Source organism: Pinus tabuliformis, chromosome 2_2 (assembly GCF_031772625.1).
Source record: "Pinus tabuliformis cultivar Carrire ecotype Pingquan chromosome 2_2, CPIR1, whole genome shotgun sequence".
Taxonomy (NCBI): Eukaryota; Viridiplantae; Streptophyta; class Pinopsida; order Pinales; family Pinaceae; genus Pinus; species Pinus tabuliformis.
This window is the reverse complement of record NC_142300.1, coordinates 637192597-637220174: the sequence shown is the minus strand read 5'-3', so window position 1 is coordinate 637220174 and position 27578 is coordinate 637192597. Positions and strand designations below refer to the sequence as shown.

Genomic DNA, 27578 nt, shown 5'->3' with positions numbered 1-27578 from the left:
AAAGGGAGAGGGGGCTGGCTTACAATCTTCCATGTGAAAATGACGAAGAATATCACAAGCATACTTGGACTGGGAAAGGGAAATACCCTCCTTGGATTGCAAGACTTGAAGACCAAGAAAATAGTGTAAGTGTCCTAAGTCTGTCATTTCAAATTTCTTTTTAAGGCTGGACTTCACATGGTTTATAAGGTTGGGATCACTGCCAGTAAGAATAAGATCATCAACATAAAGAACAAGGATGATAAGAGAGTTGCCCACTTTCTTGGTGTAGACAGTATTGTCAGAATAACACCTAGAAAAGCCAGATTCTAAAAGAAAGCTATCCATTTTGGCATACCAAGCCCGAGGAGCTTGCTTGAGACCATAAAGAGATTTCTTAAGTCGACATACAAGGTTGGAGTCTGTTTGGATGAAGCCAATGGGTTGTTCCATATAGATTTCTTCATGCAAGTCCCCATGCAAGAAGGCAGATTTAACATCCATCTGATGGACTTCCCATTTTAAAGAGGCAGCAAGGGAAAGAACAAGGCGGATAGAGTTCATTTTGGCAACAGGGGAGAAGGTTTCAGTGTAGTCAATGCCTTCAACCTGTGAAAAGCCCTTAGCAACAAGACGAGCTTTATGTTTATCAACTTTCCCATCTGGTCCATACTTGGTTCCGTAAACCCATTTACATCTAACAAGTTTGCATCCCTTTGGTAGAGGAACAAGATCACATGTATCATTTGCCAACAATGAATGATATTCTTCATTCATAGCTGCTTCACAATGTGGATGGCCTGAAGCTTCTGCAAAAGTGTCAGGATCATGATTTACTGGAGCTTGAGCCAGTAAAGAAGAGGCTCTTTCAAACTGAGAACGTGTACGTCGCTGATCTGTAGGATCACCGGCAAGATCACCTGCTGCATCCTGAGTAGCACAGACCCATCTTGGAAGTTGAGGAGCTGAAGGAGGATCCTGAGAAGGTGGGGAAGGATTGTCATCCTCACTTTCATCATCTGAAGAAGAAATGTTTTCAAAAGTAGAAGAGATAGGAAGAGGTGGCACATCCGCCGGACTAGGCTCGCAGGCCGATTTATTTTCATAAAATTTTACATCTCTTCTAATGATAACATTTTTGGACTTAAATGGAATAAGTCTATAACCTTTTACATCTTCAGAATATCCAACAAAAGTACATTTCTCACTCTTAGGTTCTAAAGCTTTATGCTTTTCATCTGGAATATGGGCCCATGCTTCACTTCCAAAAACACGAAAGTGACTTACATCTGGTTTAATGGAACTCCAAGCTTCTTCTGGAGTGATATTCTTTAGAACCTTAGTAGGAGTGCGATTTATTATATAATTTGCACAATTAATTGCTTCGGCCCAAAAACTAAGACTGAGTCCTTTAGATTGCAGCATACAATTAGCCATTTCCTTTAAGGTGTGATTTTTCCTTTCAGCGACACCATTTTGTTGTGGAGTGTATGGAACAGTATGTTGCATTTGAATTCCATTTTCGGTGCAAAAGTTGATGAATGTGTTTTTAACATATTCTCCACCATTATCAGTTCTTAGCTTAAGAATTTGATGTCCAGATTGTTTTTCAACAAAGGCTTTGAAGGCCAAAAATGTGTTAAATACTTCGCTCTTGAGTTTTAAGAAGTATACCCAAGTGCGTCTGGAGAAATCATCAATGAAAGTTAAGAAATACTTGCAGCCAGAGAATGAAGCAACAGGAAGTGGACCACATAAATCACTGTGCACAAGCTGTAAAGGGGCTGAGGTGTGCCAAGAGGCACGTTTTTCAAAACTGTCCCGATGATGTTTTCCGAGTACACATCCGGAACAAACACCATCTCTGCAAGATACCATAGGAAGACCTGTCACCATATTTTCTTTACATAGATGTTGAAGGGAGCGATAGTTTAAGTGACCAAATCGCTCATGCCAAAGTTTGCTCACTTCATCATTATGAGCAACAAATACTGAGGGAAGATTTGATGACCCAAAGTTGTGAAACTTATACAACCTTGTGGAATCATCAGCAATACCAGTAGCTAGAATCTGTTTAGGATCTCTTAGATCCTTGATTACAACATCATGAGGTGAAAATTCAACAATTTTACCTTCACCTGAATGAGTTATCTGATATACAGATAGAAGGTTGCAGGATAAGGTTGGAACACATAATACATCATTAAACTGACCATTGTCTAGATGAACAGTTCCAGTCCCTACAACATTAAGAGATCTATCATCACCAACATATATATTTTTGGTGTTACAATCATTTAAAGAAGAAAACATGGCTTTGTTTTTGGCCATGTGATAAGAGGCTCCAGAATCAATAAGCCACTCATGAGAATGAGAAGAAGAAGATACATTTAATGCATAACCAGACTGAGATGATTAACAACGACATGCAGAAAGTGCCATTCCTGAAGATGAAGTTGAAGTTGAAGTTGAAGAATGCTCCACATGGATGTTATGTTTCTTCACTGCGGCTTCCAAGGCTTTCATCTTCTTAAAGCATTTAGATTCTAAGTGGCCATCTCGATTACAAAAGTTACAATGTCTATCAGTCTTCTTCCATTTGTTTTTATTGGTCTTATCATTTTGCTGAAATGATCTTTCATTTTGAGGCTGAGTTTGCTTAGGACCCTTGTTTGGTTTAGGACCATTCTTTTTAGGATATGACTTCTTAGGATTCTTTGAATTTGGTTGCTGCTGGGCGGCTAATGCTTTCTTGGAAGAGTTTCCAAGATTAAGAAGACCAAGGTGTAAGAGTTTTTCTTGTTCTCTTATTAAAGAATCACAAAAAGAGTCAAAGGAAGGGGCCTTGTAGTCTTTTCCTTGACAAATGAAAGCTTCCCTTGTAGAATGGAAGGTGGAAACAAATACAGAGTAGGCTGGTCCCAACTTAGTACGGATGGAATAAATAAGGTTACTATCTTCTTTCTTAACCTTAACACCTTCCAAGAGATATCTAAGGGTCTTGAATTTGGACAAGAAATCTTCAATGCAAGAAAAATTATTAGGATCCAATGTAAGCAACTCATTTTCAAGTTGATGGCCTCTAATTTCATTTTTAATCCCAAAAACTTTAGTGATTTGTTCCAATGCTTCATGAGGAGTATCAAGTTTTGCAATATGGAATCTAAGATCAGGAGAAATAGACATCCCTATCAAACCACGTGCTTGATCTTCTCTATTTTCCCATTTTGCAGCCTTGTCTTCATCTTTTGGTTTCTTCTCTTGGCCTGTGGCTATTCTGTAGAGACCTTTACTTCTAAGTAAATTTTCCATGTAGGATATCCATTGGAAGTAGTTAGTGCTGTCAAGAATGACTTGGCATGGACTTTCCATTTTTAAAAAAAACTGAAGCTGAATATGCTAAAAGTAAGTGTTCCAATGGATAGATCTCGAAAAATTAGGCTGTTTTAAAAAAAACGGCTCTGAAAAAGGCTTACGGATGAAGAAGTTATGGCTTTTTGAAAAAAATTTGTTGAAGTTGCCGGCAAAGTGCGCGAATGTGCGGGAATGAAAAAAAATGCCCCCACAAAATGGAGATTTGAACCCAAGACCTCTACTCTCTTAAAATAGCTTTGAACCAATTGAGCTATACAAAAAATTTGAGAGAGAGAGAGAGAGAGAGGGTGGGGAGGGGGGGGGGGGGGCTTGGGTTGCGTGCTTGCCTTGAGAAAGCTCTTTTTTCCTACAAAACAAAAACACAAAACCCAACACAAATATGCAAAGAAAAACGAACCTTACGGCTCGAAGTTAGCTTTAGCCGGAAACTAAATATTTTTCTCAATGTTTCTGATTTTCCAAGATCACACTAAGGTGTAGGGAAAAGAGTATATGCATGAGAAAAAAACTTCCTTTCTGTTTCTGATTTGCCCAGATCGCACAGAGTCGCAGGGCAAAGAGCATACGCAGAAATGAAAGGTATAGATCCGGTAATAAAGAAATCTAAATAAACAGAAACCAAAATAACCAGAGAGAAAATAACAGTAAACTGCAGATAAACACTGTATACCTCCAGATCTTAAAAATAACGCAGATAGGGCTACCGGAAACCTTTTCGTGTGAAACGAAAGGGGTTCCTCACTGGAACAGATGCTCCGAACACAACAGAGCAGTCCTCTCGGCCCGAAAGCAGTCAGAAACAGTAGATCTAGGAAACGACAGCCGCATGCAGTTCTACCGGCTTCAGATTTGGATCACCAACGGACGCGACCCTCAAATAGCTCTGATACCATGTAGGAATTTACAGGGTAAGTTCCTCAGAAAGAACACCAAAGGGACACCGCTCACAACCAGATCTCAAATCAATACACCAGTATTTTTGACGTGGTCAAAACCCTCAAAGAGGGAAACAGTCCACGGCCTGAGCCAACGTGGCCACTTCAGGCAATTTATTAATCAAAGAATGAAAATTTACATAAGCTTTCTCTCATAGACGGATTACCCGAACAATGACCCTCCATGCGCTTTAAATAGAACTGATGGACCAATCGGGTGTCAAGCCACGGATCAAGTGTCGGTAATACCGAGGAGAGAGTGAACCGTTGGATCACTACATATCGTGACCGTCGGATTGTAAGTTACAAAATGTACAACGGTAAAGAAACACACTTTACCTAACTCTATACCTAACTCTATACTAGACCAAGTTGAACTTAATTATTTCCTATGTGTCGGAATATCCTAACAGTTCTAAGGTTTCTGGGCACGAGGGAACAGTATGCTTCAAGTGAGAAGCTTACTAGACTGAGTAGCAAGGTTCTACTTAGTTTGGCTAGGTGGTTTCAGTCTTTTGGTAACTGAAGCAGGAGCAACTTGAGGCATCATCAACCGTAGGAATACAGGTAGGTACTCTCATCAATTCTTTCAGTTAAATTTGTAAAATTTCAGGAAATTTTATCACAGGATCATGATATTTTTTTAACAAACCCTTTACTGCTTTTATAATGAATGTACAGGCTTTACATTTGGTACCAGAGCTATTTAAAACTCTCGGATCTGTTAAGTTTGTTAAAGATATGGGTGCTTGATTTAAAAATCTCTAAAAACAAAGAATAAAGAACCAAAAGTCTATGGAAATATATTAAGGAAAATCAGAGTTCACTCGGAAAACTTAAAATGAACTCCTTCTAAAAGAAGACTGCATTATTAATCAAGTTAGCTAAAAATTTGAATATCTAATTCATTGATGGCCTTCCCTCATCAGTGAGCGAATTCAAATCCTTGTCCAATGATTCAAAATCATCGGCAGCAACTTCTGAGCATGGGTGCAATACGGTTCGATGACAATCTTCCTTTTGTCATCCCTATTCCACTTGGTGTTCACAAGTTGAACAAAACTTGTACTTTTGATTGTAGATTTTATCTTCTTGAATTCTTTTGCTTCAATTCAAACATGTAAGCATTACCTTCTTATAGACATCGGAGTAACTTATGGGAGTGAACTCCATAGATACCATTAGGCTCATTAATATTTATGGTTGCTGCCATCAGCACTGCTATATGATCTGGTAACTGCTCATGAAAAAAAATCAGGATCAACTAATGTGAGAGATCCAAAATATTCTTCACACCAGTACTCAACATATAAAACAAAAGTGAAATATGAAGCACATCGTATTGCAGTTTTACTGCTAGAAGATACTCAATCTGTTCCTAATATACCTATGTAAATTTGCATTGAAAGTAATTCGTTGGCTGCTGCTTTGGCCACCACATTGGACATAATTAAATTCAGGAGAAATCCAATAGAAATCCCACTTTCCTACTCGCCAAGCTGCTTCATACTGCAATTCGATAAATTCCAAATCTTGTTGTAGAAAGTCCTTTGGGAAGCCAGGCCCTGAGAATAAAGATCAAGCACATGACCGCAACCAGTTTGTTGTAATGATTTCATGAGACCTTTGTAATATTTCCAGTCTGAAAATTCATCTTTGAATGGAAAATATGGCATATATTTTCAGACAAAGAATGCCTTTGAGAATTATTGCTTGACAGTCTGACAGTTAGATCTCTTCCTATTGCCATCATCATCAGAGATGAAATGAAATTTCTCATACAATTTATGGAAAATAACAAAGTTGGGTGCCAGAGAGTTCTGCTGCACCACGAGATTGCAAGATCACACGTTAGTTTCAATTACTCACACCATTTTCCAAGTTATAAGGCATAGTAGTGAAGGTGGATGCGTTACATTTCTACAACAATACGGGCCATCGAAAATTTATAAATTTTTTGCGTGCGGTGTCGAGTATCTAGTTAACAAACTAAGCGTTGAGCCACAAGGAAATATCATAAAATAACCAGACGCCAATCACCTCCGTAAAGTATGCCAGCGTGTTATTATGTAGACGCGCGTACCAAACCTGGTTATCGTGGCCAAGGAAATAATTTTATTTTTAATGAAGGTTCAGGTGGCAAGCGATGAATTAAGGTGTCAAGCCATGAATCAGGTGTCAAATATGTAAACCGTTGGAGTCGAATCTTAATTCATATCGTAACTTTATAGTGGAATCTTAATTCATATCATAATTCTATATTAAATTATTTGTAGTTCTTAAACATCATATGCGGGTGCACGCCATATAAAGTGTTTAATATATATCGTACGAATACATCATATGTGGGTGCGGGTCATATAAAATGTTTGATATATATCATAGGATATATTCATCTGCACTGAAGGTCCACAGTTCAATCCTGCACGGAAGCAAGTGGCCTTTTATGAAAAATCAAAATGTGTTTGTTATTTTATTCAAGTAGAAACAATGGATGGCCCATAGTTCGCTCTTGTGTTGCGCTAAGTTGCGTTTTCTACCAAGTAAACCGTTGCACAGAAATATTTGCGGTTTTTCTAATTAAATTATTATTTCCACAATTTTCTATATAAATCGCCAAAGGTTTGTAGTTCGACTCTGCATGGAGGCATAGTCGTGTTAATTTATTTATTATTTGTTTACAAGTTTTCATATTGATTAACATTTGTAAACTTACTCAAATTTTATAGTCACCTTTTGATGTTGAACAAAAAACCATGTCTAATCACACTATAAGTTTTGAATCCCATTAATATTATTAAATGATAGGTAAAAGCAAATAAGCAGCAAAACATTGACCTCATTCATTCTATTTTGACCACTCTCAAAGTTGTGTTCTATTCAAGTTAATTCGAACTAGAATTATAAAAAAAATATAAGAGGTTGTTATGAATATTAATTTTATTCAAAATTTGTTTTGCAAATTTAATAGAATTATTAGAAAATTATATTCCAAAAACTCAGTGTTGTCTTAGTTTAACTTTAAAGAATAATTTAAAATATTAAAAGCATAGGTATATTAAAATATTTTATTAAGAGCTATGGGAATAAATTAGTTAGTAGAAAATGTTTTCTAAGAGAATAAGTGTTATGAAAAAAACTTAATCATTGTAACATAGCATAAAATAAAAATATTTATGCCTGACTATATATATACATATATACATATATACATCTATCTATATATATATATATATATATATAAAGGGGATAAAAGCTTATGAATTAAAATAAGTATTGCTATGCATTAAGATAGGGTTCTTGCATTAGGACAAGGAGGTCGCAAGACCACCTTCTTTGACCTCGGTATCAGTAAGATCTGCCTAGCAGATAAAAATAGCAAAAAAAACTATACCGTTTACAAATGTGCAATTGCAAAAACTATATGTTAAATCCGAATGTATACCTCAAATTCTTATAAATTTTATTATGTATACAGGAAACATTAAAATGGTAAGGACATATGAGCGAAAACAACGTGATCAAGCAGCATCACCATCGTTAGTGTCGCCACTGTTGTCATCAACATCTCCTTTGCCACCACCATCATCATCGTCTCTATCGAAACCATCATCAACACCAATCGCTCCAGCACCGGAGTTGACCGTGATAATGAACTCATTGGAAGCCTTATTGGAAACATTAAAAGGGTCAACCATGGCTAAGAACAAAGAGGAATTTCAACCTTTAACAACCAATTCAGTGGAACCAAAGAATTTTGAGTATAAAAGTTCAAAGGAAGATATTTCTAGGGAGCTTTAGAAAATTAAACTCCCAGAATTTTCAGGAGGTTGATCGGGAGAACGTGCTGAGGCATGGTTAGAAGGAATGAACAGATTTTTTAAATTAAGAGAATACTCTTCTTTTGCAAAAACAAATGTTGTTGTATTTCAATTAAAGGGGAGTGCCTTGATTTGGTGGGGAAATCTGGAAAAACAACTACACCTCCCAACGGATAATGTCCCTTGGGAATTGTTCGAGGAAAGATTATGCGCGAAGTATTTACCTCCATGTTTTCAAGAACAACAAACCATAGCCTTTCATACATTAGTTCAAGGTAATAAAACAGTGGAGGAATATGAGATAAGGTTTATGGAGCATGTGAAATACATTCACTACTTAGATTCTGATGAACGTCAGGCTGAACACTTCATATTTGGGTTAAATCCTCACATCAGGGCCTTGGTGAGGATGTGGAAACAATCATCAGTAGCTGAGGCGATAGAATGTGGCCGTTATGCAGAAGAACATCTAAGAATCAAAAAGGATGTAGGGCCAGCAGAACCTTTACAATCTGGGTTTTCAGGAAAGACTGCCCAAAATTTCTTCAGGAGAGGTAGCTCAAGACCACCTTATGGTAATAGATGTATCCCAAGAAATGTAGGAACAAGAGCTCCCATGGCAGTTAATACTATAGCCGCTGAATCATCAAACACAAGTCCATGGAAATCTTGTGGAACTGCAAATAGAGGAAGAAATTTGAGAGGAAACAACATGAGAGGACGAAACTCTTTATCTAGAAATTCACGTCTTGATTCAAGAGAACCAACACAAGTTAATTGTTGGGGATGTGGAGGACCGCATTTTCAACGTGATTGTCTAGAAGCTTCATCAAGTATATTGCATAGGACTGGAAAGGAACCAATATAAAATACCCAAGGCAATCATAGAATTCATGCATTAGTCAACAACAATCAAGCGGCACATCAATCCACTGTAGTGGAATCTTCAAGTATTATTAATGGTATAAAACTCAACATCTTATTTGATACTGGTGCCACAGATAGTTTCATTTCCTCATATACATTAAACAAATGTGGGTTGGTAGCTCACAGACAAAATGATTTCAGACAGGTAGAAATGGCCTCAGGAGAACTCCGATCTGTAGACTTAAGTATGGATCAATGCAAAATTGACCTAGGGGTCTGTTCGACTAAATTGAAAGTTTATGTCACAACCTCAGGGACTTATGGTCTTGTCATAGGTATGGATTGGTTAGAATATCATCAATCTTGGGTAGATTGTTAAGGGAAAATAATTCTAGGTATAAATGATGAAGGAGAAGCAATCCAAATTCAAGGAATCAAGAGAAAAGTATTTTTACGCTACATATCATCAATGAAAATGAAGCGTTGCTTAAGAAAAGGTTGTCAGGCATATGTAATTCAAGAAGTAAGGAAAGAAAAAGGACCATCCTTAGAACAATATCTTGTGTTAGCCAAATTTCCAGATGTATTTCCAGAGGAACTACCAAGATTACCCCCTGAAAGAGAGCTTGTAATGCCCCACTTAAATCTTATCCTGCAAATTTTATGAATGTTTACATTATCTAAAAATATTGAGAAATATTGGTCCAATATAAAATTCATGATTTCCATTATTCAAATTCCCAACTTACCTTCTCAAATTGAATCTTAGGTAGGATATGGTCTCCTTCCATTATTTCAAATAATATATGTATTCATCTCATATTACCCAATGTACCCTCACATTTACTAGGGAGAAGACATAGTCCTCTCCATTTAATTACTTCTCACATTCCCCAATGTACCCTCACATTTACTTAGGAGAAGACATGGTCCTCTCCAACTCATTATCAATATATATATTCATCTCACATTCCCCAATGTACCCTCACATTTACTAGGGAGAAAACATGGTCCTCTCCATTTAATTATCAATATATATATTCATCTCACATTCCAAAATGTACTTTCAGATTTACTTGGGAGGAGACATGGTCCTCTCCCATTAATTTCCCAATTTTATATTCATGTCACAATTCCAAATGTACTTCCAGCTTTACTTGGGAGAAGAGAAGTCAACTGTAAGGATGGATGATAAGTTAATGACATTAATGAGAGGTGGTTGAGATGGAGAAGAGAGGGAGGGTATAAAAAGGGAGTTGGGGTCTTGCTTATGAGGGTGGGGGTGGGTTGGTTGTGATTCTAGGATTTATGATTTTGGAGACCTTAGGAACATGTGGAGGTTTCTTGGGTTGTTGAGAGGATGGAAATATTTTTCATCTTGGTCTGGATCATTCATCTTGGAAACACACACTACATCTGGTTGGACTTCGGCTTGAAGGGCTAGGGAACCTGTGGAGGTTTCTTGGGCTAGGGATTATTTCCTAGTTGGCTGGGAGGTAAATCCAGTTGGGTATGTCAAGAGAAGCATTTAGAAAGAGTAGTAGGACAAAGGCATCTCCACCAGCCACCAGTACAGTTATTCCTCCATAGATTACTCATGTAAATTTTATTAAAATGAAATATTCACCATAAGTTATAAGGATTAGAATGTAAATGGTGAATTTTATTTGTTTAAAAGTCTTGTAAGTAAGTAAACTATTGCCTCTTATTTCATTTAAACTCTTCAAAAATAGATCTGTTAGCAAACCCTAGGATAGGGGTCTTACACATGGTATCAGAGCCTTGGTTCAAAATCTGGACCTTGAAACCTATTACTTTCTCTTGGCTTGGTTGTGAATGCTGGTTTTGAGAGTGCACATATTCTAGTGGGCTCAGCTTCTAGAAAAAAATTGGGCTCATTTTCCATGAATGTAGTTGTTAGAAATGGATGGTTCGGGGATGAAATTACGCCTTTTTATTAGTCTTGCCCTACCATTTTAAGGGGGTCTAAAGGATTGTGTGTCGTGGTTCATTTTTCTGAAAGAGATGGTGGCTGGTTTCTTTTTAAGTGCACCCATGAGGATGAGATTTCTGCTACGTGTTCACTATCGAATATGAAGCTTCGTTAGTATGGGTTATGGAGTTCTCTTATTTTGGTAAAAAATTTATATTATGTAAAAAAAAAAAGAGGGACTCTCACGAGAAGCAATTCCTCAGTTGCATTTTCTCTGAGTTATGGTGAAAAAAATCACGTTTGAAAGGTTTCTTAATGGTTTCATAACTTATTTTCCTACCCACTGTGGCAAGTGAATGTGAAGAATATTTAGGGTGTGCTCAATAATCAAGGGAAGAATTGTACTATGTTTGTATATCTCAACAAATGCACTATTTCTGTAGCCCCTAGAGTGATTTCCCTCAGCAAAATCTAGATCCATTCATCCTCATCTTAAATAAGGCACTGGTATCCTTTCTTCTCAACCATTTCCATTCTTCTAGCTTGTTTTTCAGGGGTAGAAGAATTGAGCCTGACTTGGTAAACACATCTTGAGTTTGCTACCCCATTGTGCCCAGTGCACAGCCCTTTACATGGTAACATAAATTGGGGCGCTGGTTGGCACTAATAAGACCATACTTTTGCCATGTGCCTGGTCACATAAATTTATTTTGAGTGCCAAAGTATGTATGAAGGGGATTTAGGCATGATATACGTTTGAAAATCCTTACTAAGATGTTCCCTTCTCAATCATCCTGACCTTGAAAAGGGTGTTGGAGCATAAGTTCTTGAAGGAACAGTTTGCATGCAAACTATTTATTGCATGTATGAAACTTTTGCATTAGCATAACAACCATCAATTACCTGTCTTGCGTTTTGGTTTGGATTCATGATGGTCAACTGGAAAGTGTCATTTCGGTATCTAGAAGTCATCAACACACCATATATGCACAAATTCTTTGATGTCTAATCTAAAAATAATAATTTTGAGCTTTATCCAAAGTTTCTCATTAATTGTTTGACAAAATGTGTGCATGATTTTTATTTTTTATTTTGCTTAACTTTCACTTCTACTCATGATATCTTGGGCATTGGTTTTCATTTAAAGATAGGAAATGCTACTTAGTGTCTGTGAATCACAATAAATCAGTGCAAGACATAAGCTCCAGGCCTCTCGGTTATTCTCATTTAAATTTTGATTTTTTTCTTTGGCTGCACATCAACTATTTGTAGAAAGGCGCGAGTGAGATCTTCTCTAATTTCCATAAAATCTTTTGATTCTAATGTAGGTTATGGCCCAGAAACCTAACAGAATCTGGCGCATTCATCGTCTCAAATACCATTTCTGCATCCTTGATATGCTCACATTTAGCATATATCATGACAAGTGAATTTCCCACAACAACATCAGACTCTAGTCCATATTCAAAAACCTTAGCATGGAGTTGCCTAACCTGCTCAACAAGTAGCCAGGCATGAAATCCTCCTTAAATTCCAACTTTCGGACCCTAGCAGACCAGAAAAGGGTGTGCAAACAACCCCTAAAGGGCCCAAAATGATCAAATATCTTTCACATAGTGATGTAGTCCGTCTAATAATTGAAAAACCAGATCTTCAGAAATCGTTGGACATCTTCAACAATGCTGCAAAACAGCAAGGGTGTTATCACAACTTTACAACCTACAATGTCCTCATCAACAAGCTTGGTCGAGCCAAGAAATTCCAAGCCGTCAAAGGGATTTTGAAACAGATGTCTATACTGGGCTGTAGATGCCATGAGAGTCTCTTCACAAATCTCATGAAGCTCTAATACAGAGCCTACATGCCCGAGAAATCAAAGGAAATCTTTTGCAGGATGAGGCTTTTCAATTGTAAGCCATCGCTAGGGGCCTTGAGTACTTTGCTTAATCTCTTTGTGGAAGCCGGGTGCCTGGATTTGGTGGAGGAAGTGGTTGCGGATTTGAGGTTAGTTCTCAATGCCTGCATTTCTAATATTTTCATTAAGTTTCATTGCCAGGCTAGAAATTTCGAAAAGGGCTTTGAGATTTTGGGGATATGGATAGAGTTTAGTGTGCTCCCAAATGTTATTAGTTATTCAACATTGATGGATGGGCTATGTCATGTGGGAAAATCGAAGGAGGCCGTTGGGGTTTTTGAAGGAATGCAGACCAAGGTAATTGTTCTTGATGCACTAGCATATAACGTTTTAATTAATGGATTTTGTGATGTTCAGAATGTGAATGGGGCGATGAAGATCTTTGATGTGATGAAGAAGAACAAGTGTAAACCCAACTATGTCAATTTTAGTTCTATTACGAATGGCTTGTGCAAGGAAGGGAGGGCACATGAGACCTCTGAGCTCTTGGGTGAGATGCTCACAACTGGTTGTCGGCCCGATGTAGTGACTTATACAACCCCGATCAATTGCTTTTACAAAGAGGGCAAGACTGAGGAGGCATAGAGAATGATTGTGGAGGATTGTGGAGATGAAAGCTGCAGGGTGTGTGCTAGATATTATTACTTACAATATATTAATCGGTGGTTTGTGTAGGCCGAATTCGAGGAAGTTTTTGGGGTCCTAGATGAGATGTTGCGCTATGGGTGTGTTCCAAATAGGGTGAGCTATAGGGTTTTGCTCAATTTTCTTTGCAAGGAAGGGGAATTTAAGAAGGCTTTGGCTATCCTTGATCAGATGCTGAAGAGAGGTTTCATTCCCCATTTTGAGACTTCTAATGCATTGCTTGTTGGTCTCACTAAAGCAGGCAAGATACCAGATGCCACTAAGACTCTTTATGGCTTAGCAGATAGGGGTTTTTCTCCTTCTGAAGGTACATGGAATTGCTTGATCACCTCTGTTGCAAGAAGAGGAAGCTAAGTAAGGTCACTGAAAGGTTTCAGAGAATATTGGAAGGAGAGGATTAGTTACTTTATTTCTCTACAAGGTGCTTTCCCCCTTCAGGGCAAAGTTTCTACCTGGCATGATACAATATTTGTTTTATGTTTCAGTGACAATTCCTGTTTGAGCAGCAACCAAAGGAGGAAACTGCATTGAGCAAATTTTTTTCCCCTCAAAAGTGATAGTGTCAATTTTGGCTTTAGTACCTGAACAGATTTATGAATTTGTTAGTGAAGAATGAGGTCCTAAGCTCATAAAGGATGGTAACACTTAACAAAAAAAACAGGATACTTTTTCCATATTGATGACTTGAGCTACAGGTAAATTTGGGTTTCTAGCTAGACTAGAAGAGATATTATTTCAAACTTCCAAACCATTTTCCAAATAACACTTTAATAGCTCTTTGTGTAATTAGCGATGGAAGGAACAATGTACATTGATTAAATGAGCAAAGCCATGACTCCATGGACCACCAATTGGCCTGACACCCATTATGTCTTGATCTGAACATGTTATTGGCTCAATGTCAAACAACTTCCCTGAGACTATAAAATTAATCGACATTGGCATGATCTGTTCACTTCATGGCATCCAAATCATCATAACTTATGGAAGATGAGCAAGAACATAAGTTATTGTTGACAGACACCCAAGAATTTTAGTGCCAGATTGAAAATTTTGGAAAGCTCCTCCTTTCCTGCTATATACATGCAATTCTTGCTATGACATTAGATACGTTGTTCCATTATTATGCTTCACTAATTGAGGGTTTCTGATGAAATTAATTATGTAGTTAATGGGTATTTGCATTTTTAACATTTATGTTGGTTTCGCTATATTAGCTATGTCTTTAGCTACCACTAAAAGCAATAATAAATTGGAAGAATTTTATGGATATATAGTTATAAAGTTATGGTGGTTCGTGACATGGAGTAATGTATACTTGCAAGTATGAAATTCCAGGAGAGTGTACACATATATTGAATATTCATTTCTCAAGGGGTTGCATGTGGAGTGGATCCAACCCTTAATTAACCTAAATTAGCAAGTTGTTTTTTTGTTTACAACAACTGTCCAACTGTGAAGCATTCAGTGCACGCACAATCAATTTACAGTACTAATCGTTTTTCACTGCTACCACAACCAGTGACAGATGATAGCCACTTGTTTGAGATTCTTTTTGGCTGAGACACAAACACTCTGTTTCCCTAGTTTAACTGCATATTATGGCACATATGCATTATAATAAAGGTTAGATTTTGTATGATTATCTCAGTGGTTGTTCAACACAGTACCATTTAGCTGGCATCAAAATATAACAAGCACTAACTCCTAGCCTTCTATAATGATCAAATATTCATTAACAAATACTTGATTAAGATCGGGCAGTTCAGCTGGGGAAGATTGGGCCAAGTTTGCAGAATATATTTTGTGTTCGTTGCCTTGCGCGTATCCTTGATGCACTACTTGGAGCTGTTGTGCTCGAGACTGGAGACGCTGCATGTCAATACTCATAATTTTCATTTTCACTCTCTGTGCAGAGAGAATTTTTGTTATAACAACCTCCACATGCATCCTCTGTGCTTTTGAAGTGCCATGTTCACGGCATGCAAACAGTCTCATAATAACTTCTTTTTTGAAATTGAAATTCATCGTCATATTTTTAAGGTAGCATTGCTTCCTGCAGGGTTCCATTGACCCTCAAATTTCCAAGATGGAGTTAGAAGGATTGATTTTCCAACTTGTCTGCCACTGTGTTCAAGTCTCTTAAAACATGTTTGATTTTACTGTAAGGAATCCAAGTGAGTGATCTCAAAATTCTCGTGTAAAGATGGCAAAGTGTGGAGTCAAATGAAAGGTTCCCAAAGGAAGATGACAGATGGAGTTATTAAAAGTCACCTATCGTAATTAGAGATCTAATTGGTAAAGATCTGGGGTAATTAGAGATCTAATTGGTAAAGATCGAACCAGAGCGATGCCTTGGAAGAGAGCATACATGTCAGCCTGGTTGTTAGAGGCTATTCCTAGGCTCCATGAGTATTCTTGTGTTATTTGTCCTTACGGGCCAAAGAGAACCTTCCCACACCTGCCACTCCTTCGGGTCCCCAATTAACAAAGTAAAGCTAATGAATATTTGTTAAGGGGCTGTCAGAAAAGTCTAGTTTTGACGTCCATAAGTTGCTATCTTTTTGAAGATTTAGCTTTTTAGTATACAAGATGACGCATAATAGAAACTAGATTACTGTGATTTTTATTAGGTAAAATCATCTCGTTTGCCTCATTTACCTTTCTTAGAACATGTCATTTTAGCAGGTGCTTTGAGTAAGGTGGTCCTCCTTCTTTCAGCTTCCAAGTTTCCAACACTGAAGCACTTTTTTTAGGACACTTTTTACATCTATACATGTGTTTTTGTAGACTAATATATACCCAACAACATTGTTAGGAAATGTCGAACACCAGTTCAGAGAAAAAAAAATGCATTAAAAATTTCATTAAGTGGTTTCCCAAATGCCCAAAGCTTCAATTGGAGTGGCTAGAGCTGTTTGGAGTTTTCACATGAATTGTCACTTGGTTTTACTACTATTATTATCCCTTTTATTTTTGTGGGAGAGATGGCTAAATGCACCTTGCTTAAGCATTACCGGAACAACTTTTGAATGAATTGATTTGGTAATATGACAACTAGTCTTAAATGTTCAATATAGTTACACAAGACAACTTCCATTCTTAACTTACTAATTTTTTTTTTTTACATAAGTCTGATTCTGGATAAAATTATCAAGTATCTTCTTTCCTCAGTTGTCAGTGTGCTTTCATTGAGTAGAAAAATTACAATCATTTTATGGAAAAAGTGAGTGGCATGGACACCCTTGGTCTCATAACAAGTTGCATTGCATCCCAGGGGGAACACAACAAAAGTTAATTTTTTAGTATAAATGCCCACATGGAATGGCAAGTGTAACCAACATAAGCAAAATGAGAACCAGCATAGGCCTAATCATATTCAGCAGCAAACTGATTTCCTTGTAGGGGGTATTGTTTCTCCTTGAAACCCCATTTGGTGTTGGGTTGGGGCTCTGACTTATGGGTAGCTTCCACGCATGTCCCTTGTCTTTACCTCCCCATATTGTAAGTTGTTTCACAAGTGGTAGCATCTCTCTTTCATGGTCATGAATACTCTTTTCTGTGGTGCCCTTTACACCTCACTGTCATTGCTTCCTACATCCTAAATTGGATACACATGATTTCCCAGTGATGGTCTTTAATTCAGTTGGACCTTGGTAACTATGTAAATCTACATAGAAAAATTGCCTTGTGGCCAACTAGTGTCCTTAGATGCTCCAATTCTTCTGCTAACTCTATCATGCTTCTGGATCAGCTATATGGATAAACTGGCCCCTTCTTTGCATATATTATGCAATATAACAATGCCAAGCCAAATGGAACTTGTATGCGCACCTCCAATGGCATTATTTTGCTGCCACACGAATTTTGTGCATGTTGATGTTAGGATGTCAGTCTTATTGATATGCACAACTTTGACGGGACACAAATAAATGTTTATTATTTTTTAGTTGAATTGCCACATTTCATGTGACATGAGATGAGCTCTACCTTGCTCAGCAATATATCTAGTCTACTAACTTGGTATTAGCTTAAGAAAAATGGGGAGATTGTGTCAGATTTCACACACACAAGCACAAGCTAGAAAAAGAGAGGAATTTCCAATTAATTCCCTAAATTTTCATTGCATAACAATATGGATTTTATCATACAAAATTCGTTTTAAAGTTGTTGCCAATCGTAAAGATATGTTGTTAGCCTAAAAGAGACAATCCCCAAAGTGTTTTTTACCCTAAACTTGTGTTTATGTTTTCATTCCAAGCACACTTCTATATTTATCCTTATTCTAAAAGGAATTGTTTGCCTTATTATTATGGTCATCAAAGAAGCATTCTTATTTCGTTGTATGGGTCTATTGTTCTTGCTTTGTTGTCTTGACAAAAGTGTTTTTTTCCCTAAAGAATCTTTTTTTTTTACTCCCACATGGTTTAATCATATGTGAAAGGTAATAAGGGTCTTGACTTGCAAACATTCAAGTCTATCTATTTTTCTCAAGGGATAATTTATTTTCAAGGGTCAATTTGGGAGTCTCTGTTTCGGTGTCAATCCTTTAACTCAAGGAAAGTTGAAGAAGATCCTATTTTTGTCAAAATTATCTTGGTCATTTATGTTGAGGAGATGGTGAGCCTGAGACTGAATCCAATTAGAATCTAGTTCCAGCTAAAGTCTTGATGGAAGATATTTGTGATCAATGACAACAGAGTGAGTTCTAAGCCAAGGTGTTGCACAATATGATGACCATGTTTCAATAATTAACCGGAGAATATATATCCAAAATGTGGCCAAACACAATTAACATATGATTGAAATATGGTCAAATATGGTCAAATATGAACAAAATATGGTAGAAATATTCCTAAAATATGGTTGAGATACGACTGGAGTATGGCACTGTATGTATGGTCAAATATGATTGTATCTGTATACGAGTCATGTCTTTCAAGTGGAAATATTATTGTATGTTGCAAGTATGGTTTTGACATCTCTTGTTTCTTATTTTGTTGCTCTCTTTATCTCTTTGTTCACTGCTCTTTCTGATTGTGTGCTCCTATCACATCGAGGTCATATAACTTGCATTTAACTGCCTTTCAAAATTTTAGTGCTTAAGGATTCAATATGATGTGTGCCTATACTTTTGATGACGTTGATTTCCATATTGCTTAGAAACATTAGCTGGAACTTCTTTGGCTCCTAGCTAGTTGTGTCACATGAACTTCTAGTTTTTCTTTTTTCATCCTCAAGGATATCATAAGTAGAAACAAAAGGAAAAATGATTGCCTTTATAGAGCACTTATCTCACATTTTAAGTGAGAGACATACTTCTTAGCGCATCAATTACAATTCCACTGGATACCCACATGCTCTAAAATCACAAATATATGGGAGGAAAAGTTTGGCTACATTGAGATAGATAAAGGTTGAAAAACCAGAAGCACTAAAAGTCCATTTCAGTCCGTGACAATAATCTTCAACTCTAAGAATTGACCACTATATATCTGCATACAACGATACCATATCTTCAATGCCTACTTCTAAATATACTCTTTGTGACAGCTAGGCTTGCCTTATTAGACAAAAGGAGACTATTAATTGCTCAGCAATTGACAACTTTCCCTTGCAAAGTGGGTTTTCCATTTAACTTCTAAGTAATATGATAACTTCTACATTTACGATAGAATCGTGACAATTTTTTCCTAAGTAGGAACAAATTGAAGGGCATGTCCTGATTGTTCGTGATTCAATGTTTTAGGTACTTAAGGATAAGTGTTAATTTTAGATAACAATGGTATTTTCTATGCTTGAGAGCAATTTACTTCAATTTTCCTAGTAGCAACTTCTAGTGGAATTGATAGTGCACTAATCTGTTGCTTGCCATTATTTTGGTTTTGGTACCACCTTATAGCATATCCAGGTTGAAATGCTATTTCCCATGATGAATAGTTGGATCTATTTCAACTCTAATTATTATTGAGAGGTTCCACAAGGATGTCACATGAGCATTTATGATGCCCATTTTAACGTAGATAGCCACCTATGCTAAGGTTCTATTTTGCAGTTCCATGTTGTTATTTATGAACATTATATACATTTGGTTGGACATGTAAAAAACAATTGATGGATTTGCTATTGATGATGGAAATGTTGGATGTATGACCAAATGTATGACTTACTTGGTTACAATTTATCTATTGCATGACTTGTTAGAGTTATTGTTGCATCGTATAGGCTTATATAGATATGATTTATCTAATCAATGACTTAGTGAAATTATGATTTATCTAATGTAAGATTTATTTCCAGTATGAACAACAAAAATTGACACGTGGACACTGGGCTTAATAAACATGATGTTTAAGATCATGTATCTATATCTATTTTGTGGTTATATATATCCATGGAGGAGAACTAAACTACAGATTGGAAAGAACCGTATGATAACCAAGATCTACTATTTCATTGGAGAAGGTTGAGACGACCAATGAGGAAAGGTACGATGTACATTGTTCTATTACATTTGGTATCTACTTGATATGCACTCTTATGACATAATTAAAATGCAAATGACAGGTGACAAGACGACCTGACTAGATTATTCGATGACAAGTCCAACCAGCTTTGTAGTGTGGTCTGTATTAGGGTGTTGACCCTAGTTTTGAAGGAGGGATGGAGGCATTTCCCACCATGTATCCTCTGAAACCTGGAATTGTGGGAGGGTAGTGGTGGACATGATCCCCTAGACGTGTGATGACTATTGCTAGTTGCTTGTTGGGGAAGTTATGTCGATGTATTCTATGCTTCCACCATGTTGGTTTTATCAGTGGTTAGTATGGTCGTTGCCACTGATAAAGCAGCAGAGGATGGATAGGGTGGGAAAGGAAGTAGGTCAAGATGGATAGGAGGATATAGATCAATTGAAGACTCTTGATGGGAAGTAATGTCATTTTCTGACTTATCAAATTTTACTGCTATAACTCTCTCTGGTTTGCTATGCTTTCTGACTCCTTGTATCTTTTCATTATAAACTTCAGGACGAAGTTCTTTGAAGGAGGGATGTATGTAATGCCCCACTTAAATCTTATCCTACAAATTTTATTATTGTTTACATTATCTAAAAATACTGAGAAATATTGGTCCAATATAAAATTCATGATTTCTATTATTCAAATTCCCAACTTACCTTCTCAAATTGAATCTTAAGTAGTATATGGTCTCCTTCCATTATTTCCAATAATATATGTATTCGTCTCACATTCCCCAATGTACCCTCACATTTACTAGGGAGAAGACATAGTCCTCTCCATTTAATTACATCTCGCATTCCCCAATGTACCCTCACATTTACTAATGAGAATACATGGTCCTCTCCATTTAATTATCAATATATATATTCATCTCACATTCCCAAATGTACTTTCAGATTTACTTGGGAGGAGACATGGTCCTCTCCCATTAATTTCCCAATTTTATATTCATGTCACAATTCCAAATGTACTCCCAGCTTTACTTGGGAGAAGAGAAGTGAACTATAAGGATAGATGAGAAGTTAATGACATTAATGAGAGGTGGTTGAGATGGAGAAGAGAGGGAGGGTATAAAAACGGAGGTGGGGTCTTGCTTATGAGGGTGGGGGGTGGGGGTTGGTTGTGATTTGAGGATTTGTTGTGATTTTGGAGATCTTAGGAAATTATGGAGGTTTCTTGAGTTGTTGAGAGGAGGGAAATATTGTTCATCTTGGTCTGGATCATTCATCTTGGACACACACACTACATTTGATTGGACCTGGGCTCGGAAGGCTAGGGAACCTGTGGATGTTTCATGGGTTAGGGATTATTTCCTAGTTGGCTGGGAGGTAAATCCAGTTGGGTCTGTCAAGAGGAGTGTTCAGTAGGAGCATCAGGACAAAAGAATCTCCACCAGCCACTGGTACAGGTATTCCTCCATTGATTACTCATGTAAATTTTATTAGAATGAAATATTCACCATAAGTTATAAGGATTAGAATGTAAATGGTAAATTTTATTTGTTTTAAAGTCTTGTAAGTAAGTAAAATATTGCCTCTTATTACATTTAAACTCTTCAAAATAGATCTGTTAGCAAACCCTAAGATAGGGCTCTTACAAAGCTAGATCTCACAATAGAATTGAAACCTGGTACTCAACCAATCTCTAAAACACCTTATAGAATGACAGCTCCAGAACTTCAAGAATTACAAATTCAATTGAAGGAACTATTGGATATAAGACATATTCAACCCAGTATATCACCTTGGGGTGATCCTGTAATTTTTTTTCAAGAAGAAAGATGGATCCTTATGATTATGCATAGATTATTGAGACTTGAATCGAGCTACAGTAAAGAATCGATATCCAATGCCTCGAATTGATGATATTTTCAATCAAATGAAAGGAGTTGTTGTCTTTTCAAAAATTGATCTTCGATCAAGGTATCATCAGCTAAGGATTTCTAAGAGTGATATTTCTAAGACTGCATTCCAGACATGCTTTCGACATTATGAATTTACTGTGGTACCATTTGGATTAACAAATGCACCAGCAGTATTCATGAACCTTATGAACAGTGTTTTCCGCAAATATCTTGATCAATTTGTGCAAGTATTTTTAGATGATATACTCATCTATTCCAAGAATGAGAAAGAGCATGAAGATCATTTACGGATAGTGTTGTCCTGCCTCAGAAAACATCAAATGTATGGAAAATTATCCAAGTGTTTGTTCTTTCAGGAAAAGATTCATTACTTAAGTCATATCATATCAGGTGAAGGGATTTCAGTAGACCCTGAGAAGGTAAAAGAAATCATGGAATGACCAATACTGAAAAATGCACATGAAGTATGAAGCTTTATGGGTTTAGTTGGTTACTACCGAAGATTTGTGGAAGGATTCTCCAAAATTGCAAAGCCGATTACAACCCTTCAGTGTAAAGGTGTTAAGTATGAATGGACTGAGGAATGTAATAAAGCATTCTCTAAACTCAAAAGACTACTGACCAGTGCACCAATCTTAAGAGTCCCTGATATGGACAAAGATTTTACGGTATGTACTGATGCATCCAAACATGGGCTAGGTGCAGTATTAATGCAAGATAAAGGAGTAATAGCGTATGTCTCAAGAAATTTAAAGCCTCATGAAGAACTTTAAGCTACTCATGATTTAGAGTTAGCTGTTGTAGTATTAGCTTTAAAAGTTTGGAGACACTATCTAGTGGGGTGAAGTTTTACGCTTAAAAGCGATTATCAAAGTCTTCAATATTTGTTTACCCAAAGAGACTTAAATGCTAAACAAAGGCGATGGAGTGAATTCCTAAATGAATATGACTTTGGAATATCATATATTAAAGTAAAAGAAAATATAGTAGCGGATGCTTTAAGCAGGAGACCACGGATATTCTCCCTCATACCTATCAAAGTAGACTTAAGGCAACAAGTACTAGAACATCTCATAAAGGATAGCTGGTATTTAAAGGTAAGATCTAGTCTTGATAGTAAAAAGCCATAAGAATATAAGTTTTAAGAATATGAACTAGAAGATGATGGAATCTTACGATTTCATGGAAGAATGTATATTACTGATAATAGGGATCTTCGAGACACCATTCTTAAGGAAGCACACAGAGCATTATATTGTGCACATCCTGGAGTAAAGAAAATGTATATGGATACCAATAAACTCTTCTTTTGGTCGGGCATGAAATGTGATATCGTTTAATTCGTTGCAAGATGTTTGGAATGTCAACAAGTAAAATCAGATCATTGTCATCCAGCAGGTCTCTTACAACCTCACGACATTCCTATGACCAAATAGGAGATCATTTCTGTGGATTTTATCATTGGGATACCTCTTACTTCTCAAAGACACAATGCCATTCTGGTAGTAGTGGATAAATTAACGAAAAGCACCTATTTCATTCTCGTAAGAGATACTTATGAAGTTGCTGACGTAGCTCAAGTATTCATAAATGAAATTATCAGATTTCATGGAGTACCTAAGAAGATTATATCAAATAGAGATTCACTTCAAGATTCTAGACTTGCATGCAGTGAACCTTAGGAACTCAACTAAATTTGAGCACAGCTTATCATCCTGAAACTGATGGGAAAACAGAATGGGTAAATCAAATACTTGAAGATATGTTGAGGATGTATGTTATGGATCAGCAAACACACTGGGAAAAGTACTTATCCTTAGTCGAATTTGCATACAATAACAATTACCACATCTCAATCGCAATGCCTCCATTTGAAGCATTATATGGCAGACCTTGTAGAACACCATTAAGTTGGGACATATTAGAAGATTGGGTGATAGTAAGACTATAATTAATCCAGGAAATGGAGGGATAGGTAAAACAAATTAGGCAACAGTTAAAAGAAGCACAGAATAGACAAAAGAGTTATGTTGATGCTCACAGAACTGATAGGAAGTATGAAGTATGGGATTTGGTTTTCATCTGCATCAAACCGAATAAAAGTACTATTCCAATCGAAAAAGGGACAAAGTTATCACCCCGATTTATTGGACCATTTAAAGTCATAGAAAGAGTTGGATTTGTCGCCTATCGTCTTGCACTGCCACCTTACTTGCATAAAGTTCACAATGTATTTCATGTATCTATATTAAGGCATTACATAGCTAACCAATCTCATAACCTTCAATGGAAGGAATTGCAGGTATCAGATGAAGGAACCATATCGGTCGAACCATTACGTATACTAGAACGTAGGGTTCAACAGCTCAGGAATTGTCTGGTAGACCAAGTTAAGGTTTAGTGGGACAAGTATAGTCCTGGATCAGCTACTTGGGAAGATACGGAGATCATATGTCAAAAATACCCCAACTTGTGTCAATTTTGAAGAACTTTAAACCATGTTTTTTATATATTTACTTTACTTTAAATCAAAGACTCAAAACCATTTTGAAATGATCATATATAAATGTGATTTTTTATGACACAATATCTATTTAATTCCACTAGTACATGGATACCAAGACGGATTATGTTATTGATCTTATTAAATTATAGTTATCAAAGTAAAGTTTAAATATTTGAGTAATTTTGCTTCTGATGAGAATTAAGATATTATAATTTTGTTTCATTTATGCATATCAATATGATTGATGAGATAGAAATCAAAGAATGACTACATTTTAATGTGAAAGCTAATGACATAAATAGATTATGGAAAAGTATGTTATACTGTAGTTGACATGTATGAAATATACATAAGTTGTGTGTTATTGAATATTTTAATGCACATTTTATAAATACATGGACAAGTGTTTATGATTGTAGATAATATCTGTTACCAAAATGACCACATGATGACAGAAACCTCAGAACAATTAAGGCTCAAAGAGATTCAATGATAGGGTATTAACCCTGATTCTACTAGGAGGGGTGGAGGTGTTGCCCACCGTTTATCTTTCGAGTCATGGGAGGACTGTGCAAGTCACGATCCCCTAGACGTGTGATGATGACTGTCGGATGCCTACTAGGGATCAGGTCGGTATAGCCGACACTGTCATCCTTGGAGTTTATAAATGGTTAGGTCAGTATAACTGGCGCCATGGCATACTCCAGTAGAGGATGGATAGGATGGGAGCGAAAGAGATTAGGAATGATAGGATGATTATAGAATATTTAAAAACCAATTGAGGCAGAACATGGAGATTATAAGTGTAAAATATTAAAAATATTAAAGAAAACAAATTCAATTTTGTAATATAAAGACCTATATACTCATAATAATCATTAATATATTTTAGAAACCCTAACTTCGGGATGAAGTTTTTGGAAGGAGGGATGTATGTAATGACCCACTTATAATAAATTAAAATTTATGAAATTAAATAAAATTAATTAAATTAAAAATTAAAAATTAAATAAATTAAAAATTAAATAAATTAAAATTAAATCATTAAAATAAATAAATAAACTTTATTTCCAATTAAGATATTAAATAAAATAAAATCAGATTTGGTTTATATCATAATTTGGACGCAGAGATGGAGGAAGTCGGTAAATGGAGACTTATAAGAAGGAAATGATGGTTGAAGGCAAGAGAGAGAGAGGAGGAAAATTTGTAACAGAGTTTATCATCAGGAAAAATTGAGCCTTGCTTGTTCTGAGGTTTTTGGGCATGGGGGAACAGTCTGCTTCAACTGAGAAGCTTATTGGACTGAGTAGTGAGGTTCTACTCAATTTGGCTGGGTGGTTTCGGTCTTTTGATAACCGAAGCTGGAGCAACTTGAGGCATGATCAACCGTAGGAATACAGGTAGTTACTCTCAGGAAATTTTGTCACAGGCTCATTGTATTTTTTTAACAAACCCTTTACTGCTTTTATAATGAATGTATAGTCTTTACACTAAAGAAGGAAAAAATATGATTACGTTATTAAAAAAGTGCTATATAATAGCTAGTACATGTCCCTTAACATAAATATAATTTAATTAAACTAAAACATAATAAACCCAAATTTCAACACAAAAATAAAACAACTAATAAAATATTGTATTGTTGAATGTCATCACTAAAAATTAAGAAATATGATTAACTAATATTGTTTATATATATATATATATATATATAATTAAATTTATTAAAATATTTTTTATTATAATAATAAGTCATCTTAAATTGAAAATATGAATAAAAAATTATAATTCATGTAAATGGAAATAATAGAAAAAATGAGAAAAAAATAAAAATAAAAATAAACACTAAATAAAAATGAAATAAAACAGAAAATTAGTAATTAATGGAAATAGACGTTACTAAACAACCCATGATAAGACCTCAACCAATCATTTTAAAGATACATAAATTTAAATAATAATAAAAACTAACAAAAAATAAATTCCCAAAGTTAAACTGTAGATAAACCACATAAATTTTTGGTAAAAGACAAACTAATACACCATCAAAAACAAAACTGAATCAGGAAACAATATAATAAAATTTTTATTATATTTTAAAATTTTATAAATTAAAATTAATAATGTAAAAATTAAAAAAAATATAATTCAAGTTAATATAAAAATCACAAAATCAATTAAAATAGTAAGAATGTATTTTAAAAAATAAAAATTGGACCATGGTAAAAGAAGCTGTTAATTAAACACTAGCACAGAGAGCAGTTATAAAAGTAATTAAAAGACCATGCTAAGTTTAAATCACTGTATTAACTGTTATATTTAAGGTGAAAGAAAGTTACAAACAACAATAAAAAAGTTATTTGAGATTTGGCTGCAACAAATATAAAGAACATGCTTCTTTAGTCATCGGAAAAGCTGCAGAGGAAGGTTGGAAAGTGATAAAAATTACCGTGTTGATTGGGAAATAGAGGGGAATAAAGTTACTTTAAACCAATAAGGCTATGATCTGGAATTTGGGTGGGTGCCAAACGGGTGAGATAAAATTCCGCCTGTGTTGGTTGTGCCGAAGGTCTTCCCAGTTATTTCGGTCCATTCAGTACGTAATTCCCACTTATTCTGGTGATGGGTTTTTCAAACTCATGCTTTTGCTTTGACGTCCCACAGCACCCGCACCATGTGCAACTTCAAATAAACATTTGAGTTGGAATAGACTAGGGGTGCGAGACCTTAGGTTTATAAGTAGTAATTACACTACATGTTGGAAAGGAAAAGTTGTAAGGGTGTAGTATAGGAAAGGGTGATATAGAAGATAAAAGTAAAAAAATTATAAAATTTTGTTTATTTATTATCATTTGTGTGAAAAAAATTTAAAATTTTTCTCACGAAATTGTTTTCATTAGTGTTACCTTGGTTTGTGTGAGTTTCTTTATGTTATAGTTAAATTTATATTGTATTAGATACCATGCCAATCTCTTATTCTGCACATGGGAAACAATGTAAGTAATACTTAATTAAATGCATCCCTACTACTAAGGCCTAACCATGCAAATTGTGGATTTTTTCATTGCTGCCTCCTTAGGCATTTACTCCCATGGCTTTGAAAGATGTCTTCTACAGTAAATATGCCATCAAAGCAATAGAAAAAGCACAGTAAATCATGCAAATGGAGAGGCAAAAATTTGGCTAAATGTGAGTACAAATAATGAACATGAAG

General features: G+C 35.9%; 1 pseudogene; it reads left to right on the top strand.

Annotated features, from left to right (window-relative positions):
* The first annotated feature begins 12504 nt into the window (after positions 1-12504).
* LOC149194238 (uncharacterized) lies at positions 12505-13871 on the top strand (annotated as a pseudogene).
* The last annotated feature ends 13707 nt before the right edge of the window (positions 13872-27578 follow it).